We start from the raw sequence: 12,329 nt of genomic DNA, 5'->3' as shown, positions 1-12,329 counted from the left end.
TGTATTTATTAGCCACTTGCATATATATCTTCTCTAGACATGTGACTATTAAAATATTTTCCCAACTTAAAAAATCAGGTCTACTTTTCTTATTAAGATGTTTATTATTTAAAGCCCTAAATTTTCAAATAATCTGGCACATAATAATTGATAACTAATACAAGCAGTACTTCTACATTTTCTTAGAGAAAATGTCATATTGATTATATTTTAATTGATCTGAAGGAAAATAAACTGATGTTTTCTTGAGGGTGAAACAATGGCATTATTTCATTCTTAGTCCTGAGAATAAATACATATAGTTAAGACCCAATAAATAAAGAAAATTTCATCAGAAATAGAAATGAAAACATAATTTCTACAAAGTCTACAAGCAATAAATGCTGGAGAGGGTGTGGAGAAAAGGGAACCCTCTTACACTGTTGGTGGGAATGCAAACTAGTACAGCCACTATGGAGAACAGTGTGGAGATTCCTTAAAAAACTGGAAACAGAACTGCCTTATGACCCAGCAATCCCACTGCTGGGCATACACACCGAGGAAACCAGAATTGAAAGAGACACGTGTACCCCAATGTTCATCGCAGCACTGTTTATAATAGCCAGGACATGGAAGCAACCTAGATGTCCATCAGCAGATGAATGGATAAGAAAGCTGCGGTACCTATGCACAATGGAATATTACTCAGCCATTAAAGAGAATACATTTGAATCAGTTCTAATGAGGTGGATGAAACTGGAGCCTATTATACAAAGTGAAGTAAGCCAGAAAGAAAAACACCAATACAGTATACTAACGCATATATATGGAATTTAGAAAGATGGTAATGATGACCCTACATGTGAGACAGCAAAAGAGACACAGATGTATAGAACAGTCTTTTGGACTCGTGGGAGAGGGAGAGGGGGGGATGATTTGGGAGAATGGCATTGAAACATGTATAATATCATATATGAAACGAATCGCCAGTCCAAGTTCAATACATGATACTGGTTGCTTGGGGCTGGTGCACTGGGACCACCCAGAGGGATGGTATGGAAAGGGTGGAGGGAGGGGGATTCAGGATGGGGATTCATGTTGATGTATGGCAAAACCATACATACCTGTGGTGGATTCATGTTGATGTATGGCAAAACCAATACAATATTGTAAGGTAATTAACCTCAAATTAAAATAAATAAATTTATATTAAAAAAAATAATTCAAATTAATTTGCTTGCCTAATTACTATAGTAATGATTATGATGATCTAAGGAAATGTCTCCAGCCTCATTATCAACCAGAAAAATTTCCTCCAACAATCTAGGACAGAATGACAATGTCCGAATTTTCTTTTCAATCTTCTTATTCTAGGCATTCCTTTGTTTATTCAAAATAAGAAACAATTTAGCATAAAACACATAACTGCATTTTATAGTGCCTTTATAATACACATAACAGACTCATGTTTTTTTTTTTTCTTTAAAAATTATAATTCAAACTAGGAGTGTTTTGAAAGGCATAATTTATTTAATGAGTAGATACTCACTGTGGTCAGATTAAGAAACTAGATTAAGATAAGCATTTTGCAAACTTTTACTGCCATACCCTTCTCCAGGGGGTCTTCCCAACCCAGGGATCAAACCCAGGTCTTCCTCATTCTTTACCGTCTGAGCCACCAGGGAAAGCCCAAAGAAAAAAATATGCAGTGTGATTTTAAAAAGTTTTTTGTTGAAAAAAGAAATGTGTCTTGTATTTATTGACCTAGTTCTTTCAATGAGATATAAACACAGGTTAGAAATGGACAGATGGCCTAAAATAAGACTGTGAAGTAAGTGAATATATATATTTTAATGCAACATCAGCAAATATATATGTAGTTAAGAGATATGTTTTGCTACTTTTCTTCAACTGATAAGAAAGATTCTTAAAATCCTGCTGTCATATCAAAGGGATTTAAAAATCTTCCAACTATATATATTATCTCTCAACTATCTTATTTTCAATATAATTTACTTCTACTATTCTAGACACATGACAAAGAAAATTCAACCTGTATACTTGGATGCTCCCATTGCTATACAGTACTGTATGCTTTTATTTCTAAACGGCTGTTGTAAATAATAAATTTAGCTCAGCACATACACACCCACATGCTTTCAATCTAAAATTACTGTGACATATTTGGAGAAAATGGCATCACTAATTGTATTTATTTTAAATAAAAATTCACTAAAAGTATTTTTAAATTTTTTAGCATCTGGATAAACATAAAGAATTAAACTTCAGAGATTGATTATATTATAAAGAATCCACAATAAGTACAAAAATATCAAAAGTAGCTCCCTGTAAAGATATAAAAGGTTCACCCTGACAAAGTATGGCAATAAATTACCCTCATTATTTAAAGAACAAATGTAAGTGATACAATACAGTCTCTTTTATATAGAAGTATGAATTCAAAAGGCAGCTCCATAAGCAAAAGAAGAAACTCAGGCTGTATGAAATTTGTCATTATAAGTGTTTTCATGATTTATTTGACAGAAATAACTTTTAAATTATTTATGGTAGAATTTTATGCTTTTTTTCTTTTATGAAGGTATTACAGTATCGTTGATAAATTATACTCCAGATGCTTACATTTTATACAAACATTTCCTTTTTCAGCACTTTCAAAGTGCTCAAAATGTAAAACTTACTTTTACATTGAAGCATGATGGTGAAACCCGCTGTGTTTCTAAGCTGAATAGTGTATTTCCTGTGCTCTTTTAATGAAGGTGAATTTTTATTGGGTGTCTGATGACTATGTGTAGCCAATCTTAAAAACACTGAAAGAAATCTAGATTGTATTTTCAACTTTACAGATTATTTTTAAACATAAAAATCTCTGGCAATAACTAGATAAAACAATGAGGTTTTACTCAGTGATTTTTTTTTTTACACTATGTAAGCTAGAGTAACATTTTTTTGTTCTAAACATCTTTACATTCCTGCCATCTTTCATGTAATATTTTTTCCCTTCTGCATACCATACAAATATATTAATCAATATTTAAAACTAAAACTGCTAACTGAGGTCTAGAAAGCTCTGCAAAATCTGGCCCTGTACCCTTTATCCAAATTCAATAAACTTGGGCACATTGTTTGCCATGTGACTTCAACAAATGTCCTTTTCAACATAGCCAATTTTCTTTTTTTTCCCCCAAATTAGGACACTGACACTTTTGAAACAAAGGCTTTTTCCACATCTGGGTGTTCAATACCATTCATGGCTCAGCTTAGCTTAAACAGTATTTTCACTATTTTCTTAGGCCTCCTTACCCACTTTAAATAAACCCTCTGCTTCTATCCTTAATCACAGAATCATATTTATTTCCTTCATAACAATTATGACAATCTGCAATGATTATTTCTATGCTTTTATTTTGCGAGTTCCCCTAGTCCCAGCCCCAGATTCAAAATAAGGTGCAGGAGGGCAAGCTTTGCCTGTTAAGTTCTTAGTTGTATTACAGGAGAAAGACAAATATTTATTGAGGGAATAAAGCTACTTGTACAAAATATTTAGTTGTAACTAAGACTGTCTGCACTGAAATGATCTGTGTACTACAAGTCATATTGTCAATTTCTTTCCAGTTATAAGGCCAATAAGTGATACATTTTCAAAAAATTTTTAGTAGAAAGAGTGACATTTCAGAAGGAGCTTCCTAAAAAATTCAAATAATATAATAATGATAAAATAAGCAAGTAATCTCTAAACCCTACATATTAGCTGTTGTTTTCCTAATTAAACCTAGCTTTTAAATATTTCACTTGTGTATAAATGCAACATGTAGATTTTAATCAAAATATTAAGAAACATTCTCACACAGGTTTACCTCATGACATGCTCTTTGCTAAATGTAGTTTTTAAAAAAAAAATTGAAGAAGAAAGTCACTTTTTAAAACAAGTAATCAGAGGAATGGATCCAGCTGTTCTTTTTAAAATTCTCATTGTATGGAGAAGAATTTATTTTTAGCTAAGAACAGGGGCTAATAACTAAGGGATCATCTTTTTAATTTAAATTTTAGCAGTGACATGAATTTGAGTAGCTTGACCACATTATCAATTTGTTTAAGTAGCAAAGATGAATTTAAAAGTTAAGGAGGTAAAGAGCTCTTCATGGAAAGTCAAGATATGTATATACATGTATCCATCAAAGTATGTATTTCAATAATTTTTTCACGATATTTAAATACAAAATCCAGAATTTAAAAAATAATCACTGGAAATTCCATACATAACCACTTATATACAAGATATATAAAGAGACAAAATAGGAAGTTAAAAGATATATGTTCTTCAATTTTTCTTTTGGTTTAAAAATTATTGGACTAATTGTTGCAATAATAAGTCTAACAACAGACCATCATAATAAGTCTTCTGGGAAAACCCCTCAGTCTGCCAGGATCCTGGCATTGATATTTTGGGATAAATAAAATTTTCTTTCTCAGTACACAGAGCCAAGTGAGAAGGAGGAAAGAGAAAAAAGAAATGAGGGTAGACATACTTTATTTCTTATAAACAAATTACATACTGATAATTTTATATGCCTAAAGAACTTTACAAATTTAATCCATCCTTTCTTAATTGAAAAAACTGAGACCTCTTTTTTTTCATAGTTTATACCACTGATTGTGATATTTCATATAGTTGCCTTCATACTGACACATGTATAAAGGAATGGAAGGTGAAGAAATAAATATATTTGTATATTCTCCTTTGGTTATCCCTTCACATAACAGGATAGTTTTAGGAGTAAACAAATGGATTCATTGATCTGCTTTGTACATACAAAAAAAGAAAAGCAAAGGAAAACACTTAGTGGCTGGTATCCCCAGGTCCTAAGCATTTTTTTTTTTTCAATTAAGAAAATAAAATATTCAAGGGAAACACACCATTCATCCTCTCTTTCTCCACATACCTCCCTCTAATCCTTTCTTTTTAATCCTCATTCCTCTTCCCCTCCTAGCACTGATTGTAGGACTTGACCCACTGGAGGGTAAAATTAAAACAAAAAAGCAAAGTAAAAAGTCGTTTAAAAAAAATTAATGGTTTTTTGCTTGAAAGAAAATGCATGGTTAATTGTAAAAAAAAAAAAAAAAAAAGAAAGAAAAAGAAAACTCCTTTCCAGACTCTTAAAATTTACAATTGCTCCATGGTTTTAAATCTCAATTAAATGCAAAGGTTTAATAGGCACATGTGACTTTAATGATGTGAGATGTCCCAACATTCTTTTACATTTATTAAGAAAAATGTAGCAGCATTCTATTAAATATATTGAATGATTATTTTTTAAAGTTTACCATATGCTTTTTCACTTATTCAGATTTTCAACTTTATTCAATTACAAATAAGTCTCTAAGTATCCTTAATAAGGAGAAAAACCTTACTAATAAAATTGCAATTTAGATGAATTTCTTAAAATGGATAATGAAAGTAGTACCTTCAGGGGTCACATATATTATAGAGTAAGTAATTAAAAGACTCTAGCATCACAGAAGTGAATATTGTCAGGTCGTTCAACAAGGAAAAATATACATTCATAGGGAAAATCACAGGTCCAAAATGTCAAGGCCATACAGATATTGAGAGGTTCCAGGACTATGAATTTATAAGGGAGAGCATTAAAATTAAAAGTTAAACATTAAGTCTAGTCAGAAAACCTGGACATTAGATCATAATATACCAGGGCAGATTAAAGTTCAGTGTGTGCGTCTGAATCCTTTTACTCAGTTCTTGAAACTAAAGCAGGGTGAGAAGAGCAGATCTGGGATGTAAACAAATACTTGCAAAGCACACAAATGCGTGAGGCCAAATAGTGTAAGTAATATTTCCCTACCAAACAAAAACAAGCGTTCAAACGCAACTGAAATGGCATGAACTCCTCTCGTCAGTGTCAGGCAAAGCAACATGGAGTGCGTGGCTAACTGGAGAGCATGACTGTGGCCCTGTCTATTACACAGGCCCGCTGATGCTCCTCTCCTGAAACGCGGGGCCAATGGGGCCAAATATCCAGGGTTCTCTAGAAGTTCTAAGTTTGGATTTAAGGGGAAACTTCTGATTGCCATCTCAGTGTTTGCTCATTTATAAAAGTAACGTTTTTGCCTACAAAACATATCTTAACTGCTGGTTTGAGAGAATGATGGGAGAAAAAAAGAATACAGTTTATTTCCAACCATAGAATTTTCATTTGGAAATGACCTGTGGTATTTTTTACTCCATTCTAAACATTTTTTTGAAAAAACAAGTTGTACACAGATCATATTGCAGCTCAGCTGCAGAGCTGAATAAAAGTATTCTGCTTTCTTGTTCTGTGTTCTTTGGTATATAAAATGCATTAAAGATATACAAATGTTGGTCTTTCTCTCTCTGAATATTGATGGGTAATAGTAAATAAGAGCTTGGCTACTCTCTTTATAATACTGTAATGTAAATATATACTACCAGTAGAGTTTGGAAAAGTAATTTCTTAACTAATATAAATAACTCCCAAATATTTTCTTTCCTTTGACTCAGTTATTCCAGTTCAGAATCTCTCTTCTAAAAGAGTAATACCAAATTTAAAAATTAATTTTGCATAAAACTAATCACAGTACTAGTTATAACAGGAAAAATTAAAATAAAACAGAAAGATTTAAATCTCTAATGATATGAACATTGTAAAAAAAAAATACAACCTGAGAATATATAGACAATATATAAATGTCAGTATTTATTTGGACAGTTTTCTGATTTTTAAAATCATTTGAAAAATACAGACATATATACAGGGAATACAGGGCCTTTAAGCCTCGCTCCTAGATACAGCCACTCTGCCATAACAGTTTATTATACATGATGAATGTATTCATATGTATACATACATAAATGTATATATATATATGCATACATATGTGTTCACTCTGCTTTAAATATATTGGATAATTAATAATACTATGAAATATTTAAATACCTGCAACTTTCACTTAAATATATGTATAGAATTCCTGCATGTTAGTAAGCTTAAAATTCTAATTTTTAATGATTAATATAAATAGATTATAAATTCATCACAATTTATTTATTCAATCTATAAATGATGGACCTATGCACTGACTCTAATTTCCTATTAATAAAAATATTGTAAATAAAAACCTTTAATAAACATAATTTATATTTACTCATTTATTATTTACAATGGTGACTAATTATTAAGTACTATCAGTTGATTTAATTTTTATAGGCTGATCTTTGAAAAATGTCATTTTTTAAGTTTGTATTTCCTAAATGGCTAGTAAATTTCCCACCATTTTATACATTTATTCTAATTTAAATATTCTCTCTTATAGGAAATTTAAATTACTTATAAGTTTTATAATTGGACATTTAAAAATATTCTTTATGGTTTGTAATTTACTTACTAAGGTTATTAAATCTTCCCTATATGTGTGGTAAATATTTTTCTCCAACTTATTGTCTGTTATATCTTTTCTATCATATATTTTATTATAAATACATTTTAAATTTTGATGTCATATAATCTGTCAGTTTTATATGCTTTTTAATATTGATAAAACACTAAAAAACTTTCAGAACCAAAGGCCTCAAATTCATTAAAAAAAATGGTGGACTAAACATTTGAACATATGATATTTTACATACTTAAATACAGATGTACAAAAAATAATTCATATTTTGCCACTAAATGCTTGCTCTTTAATCTGAAGGTATATATTTGTCAAGAAATAAAAACTGCAAAAGTATATAATTTAAAAATGAATTTCCACTCTGTATCAGGACTAATGAATTAATAAGCAATATTGTGAAAAGAACTGCACACTTTGTTCTCTCCAATTTCAGTTTAGTTCTCCTGAAATAGTGGATCTAACAAGCAAAATGATTTTTAAAATCCTCAGTACACTTACATGTGTCTTCTCTTTTTTCTACTACATTAGAAACTTATTCAAAAATTACACACACAAAAAACATATACATATGAATATCACATACCACCTAATATATTTTTTATACTTAAGAAATTGCCATATAGATCATTACAGTCCTCAACTGATTAAGTAGACAAAATAAATCAAAATTATATTTACAGCATAAGCAGCACGGTCCCATATATTGAACCAGATGTAGAAAAATATTAATCATACTTAAATATGTCTTTCTTTAAGAAGGGAGTAATCTCCATGGTACAGGAATAAAGAGGACAAGAAGACCAAAAGAAAAAAAAAAGCCTCCTCTTTTATCATCTTGTAGTACACTGACACATATTAATGCATTAGATTATTATGCAAAATTTAGAAAGGTGAGTCGGTAATTTTAAATTTCTACTAGGACCATATTAAGGGCATTTAACCTAAAAAACATTTGTATAGTTCTTTCTAATATTTGATATTTATGTTAATGTCACCCTTGATTATAGAAAACTAGCAACTTTCTTTTTAATATACTCTTTTTTTTGTTAAACTATTATATTGTTTCAAATTATCAGGCAAATTTAGATCAATTTTAATAACAAGGCTTTTTTTTTTCTTTCTTTCTTTCTATTCCTGATAGCTTACAGCACTTAACTTTCTTTTCCTGCCCCCTCCTGTGCATTTTAAAAATGAAAGCCCTTATTCCCAGACTGAAATATTTGTTCTCTTTAGTAAGATTCTTTCTGGCTTCAGGGAGAATAAATTTACAGAGATGTCCTGGGACTTTGAGACTCCAATGATTCAAATTTTTACCTTGAGTATCTATTCTTGACTTTTCCTTCTTTTAAAATAAACATCCCCTAAAGAGAATACTGGCTTTGTGACTTACTTTATTGAATAAATTATGCAATGCTTCTGTCTGCAACTCATGTGAGTGATGCAAAATAAAGCAGACATAGCTGTTGGACATCATTTTAGCCCCTCTGTCTGATTGGCAGATCACAGGAAGCAAAAAATGTCCCATGAGCCCCTCTGTGAGGTCGTTACCAACTGATTGAGTATTCGCCTTAAATATCTGAAACCCAGGTGTGTTGTAGATTAGCACAACTTACAAGCACTGTGTGGAGATTTATTATGATAATTGTTGCTTTTATTTTTTATTTCCCTGAACTCAAAGATAATTAATGTCAGTATGTGTCCTGGTATCTGACTCTCTTAATTGGTCCTATGGTGCCTTGGGTGTTTGAAAATCCACTCACTTAAAGGCTTTTTTTTTTTTTTTTTTTCTTTTGACTTGTTTTCCTGGAGCTGTTCATTAGTGCCTAAAATATTTGATTACATTTAATTGTGATGTCTTCAATTTTGTGCACCTGCTGCAATTTACATGAGGAGAAAAGGCTTACAGAAGCAGGAAAAAAAAGTGAGAGAGGGAATTACATTTTTAAAGAATTCCCCTGCACAGGGTAATTGGGGTTAAATATGGAAACAAAATAAACTTAATAGGCAGTTAGATTTTTGTAACTATTATGGTTATACAAAAAAGATTCTAAATCAAAACTGTTCTAACATACATACCCTTAACATATATTTTCACATTTTTATTCAAAGCCTTTCGTTTCCAAGAGACATCCATATTTACCCTAAGATTAGTATCTTGTATTAAAGAGCCCACATGGAGATAAGAAGAAAATATTGAGTCAGAATCCCAGTTGGAGGTGTTTTTTTCTTTCTTATGCATTTTTTAATGGAGCACACACTGCTTTTTATTTCAACAAATATGAAGCATTTTGTCACCCATTTCACTAATCGTTTTGTTTTTTATGCTACTTTTTCATGAGAGTTGAAATGGGTAAAAGTTTCCTGGGAACCTGTGAAGTTCCTTTTAAAATGTCTAAAAGTAACATATAAGGAGCAGATTATATCCACAAAGAATTACCAGTTTCAAAGAATGACTTTGACCTGAATATCAATTCCAGCTGACCACACTATAATTCAACAGAGGCAGAGGCAACAACAGGGTATCTGCTGCATTTTCAGTAGAAGAAATAAATCGCTGTTCTTTCTCTTCTGTAAAACCATCGGTTTCTTTTCCATTTCATTTTAAGGAGCAGTGAAATCTCTAAATCTGCTTCAGAGCCATGCTTTTAGAGGAAAAGTAATTAGATCCAGTCCTTTCAGTTGTAATGGCAATGATACGATGGGATCTCTATGTTAAATGTATCAAAACAATGCACCGAGTTACTATGGATATTCTTATTCATGAAACATTCCAAAGGTCAGAGGGGCAGAGAAATTTCTCTGTCAGTCCCTCAGTCTGTCAGCTCAGGTTTTATCTCCTCCAAGAAAGCTCTCTGTTCCATAGCACTTGAAATGTCTACTTTGCAATCTTACTACATTTGTGGACTAGAGTATGAAATACACCACCTGGCTCCTCTATCTTTTCTGGTAAATTTATTTTTTGTGTTTTATTGATGTTAGCATTGTTGCCCTGAAACTCTTATGAATTGCTTCACCATGAGAGTGAAGAATAAAATGATTAATGCATGTGTATTTGTCATTTTCAAAGTTCTTTCACACGTGCTGCCTCAACTGATTCTCAGAACAATGTTATGCTACTGAATATAATTTCAATAAATGTGGGGCCCAAGTTAGTTTTGTCACCATTGTATCCCTGGGACTTCTATTACCTTATAGAAGACACTTAAGAGATATAAAATGAATAAATAAACGGGTGAGGTAGTATCCACACTGAGTATGTGCTCAATAAAATCTTGGCTCATTTTAACATATTTGGGACTTATATTACAACATGTGTTTTAGAATGGAAAGCTGAGCTGTGAATGCACATCACAGGAGGCGGTGGAAATGGCGGTGTATTAAGATTAATGGTTTCACATAAGTATATTTTTATATGACTGGCACTGAGGACGCTGATGAAATTCAAATGCCTACATCCAGTTAAGATAGTAAGAGCAGGCAAGTTTAGGGCATGGAAATTGGTGACCGAAGATTGTTTAAAAGATCCGTTACATAAGATGGCCCCTGTACAATTTGCACAAACATTGGCAATGACCCTAGCAAAACATAATGCTCCATGCCAGTCCCAAGAAACAATTTTTAGAATTCAACATAAATACCATTTTTGTGATATAAGACATTATAATGCAAATGAAACTGAAGATGATTTTTCTTCCTCCTTAATCTCAGTTTCCATTTGAGCATAAGAGGAAATAGGAAGTAGCAAAGGACACCTGTGAGAAGTCAGAGTCAAAAGAAGCCCACTTTGACCTGGACACCTAAGGCCAACATGTGCTGACTTAATGAAGAACCTCAGGACAAGGTGACTGAAAGAAATGTGGAAACTGTTTTCCCTGTTATTTGTATTGCATTCTACTCCTTTATACGTAAATTATTGTGGTTAGGGCTGAATCTCGGAAATGCTGTTTGGTTTGCTTTGATAGATGGTCATTGCCATACCATGTATTCAAGGAACCTTAGGTTGCACACAGTCTTCCTGATCTTTCTGTTACATTTTCTGCCCTCCAGACACACTGGGTGAGTTCCTAGAAAAAGCCATGCCCTCTTTCACAACAGTTGCTTCAACCTCAGCTTTTGAGTCATCTAGATTTCAACTCTCGGCATCTCTTCTAGAGAAGTCTTCAAGACTTCATTTTAGTTTAGATTCCTTTGTTTTACACTACTGAGTATTTCCTAATATGTTCTTGGTTTGTGTATTATTCTGTCTCTTCTACTAGACTGTAAACTCCATAAGTAGAGGTTACAAGTCTGTACTTATTTTTGCTCCCTTATGCTAGAACCATATTTTGGGTTTACTGAATAAAGCATAAACATACATTTATAGGAACATGTGTTTATATCACCTCTGGCCCAAGTAACCTCTACCATTTAGAATATAAGAAAAAAATATATATGTATATAAATTTTCTTCAATTAAGTGATTTTTATTATCACACACAATCCTGCTGGCTTTATCTGATTTGGATGAATATACTAGAGGTGCACTGATATTTATATGGACAATCAGAATCTGTGTTAACCACACTGATACAAAATATACAATATAAAATTATGCAGAGATGAAGGAGATGCAAAGACACATGCATGCCCATATGCATTTTCTTCAACACAGTGATGAAAAGTCACTTCTTTTTTCTATTTTCACTACACACGTATAAAGAAACTTAGTGGTCCAGTACCAAAAGCTTATAAATATAAAAACCATAGCAAGAAGATTTGGGAATTATAGGCTAGAAGCCAAAAGTTAGGTCTTGTTAGGACAGAGTCTGAGTGGGAATGGTTGTATTTGCCTATGACCCCTGACTTCCTTATTATTCTCTAAGCTATATGAGGTCAGGGCCCACAATTTCTCATTCACCACAGTG

Source organism: Bubalus kerabau, chromosome 1, assembly GCF_029407905.1.
Source record: "Bubalus kerabau isolate K-KA32 ecotype Philippines breed swamp buffalo chromosome 1, PCC_UOA_SB_1v2, whole genome shotgun sequence".
NCBI classification, from domain to species: Eukaryota; Metazoa; Chordata; class Mammalia; order Artiodactyla; family Bovidae; genus Bubalus; species Bubalus kerabau.
The sequence above is the reverse complement of the archived record's forward strand: the minus strand, read 5'-3'. Positions refer to the sequence as shown.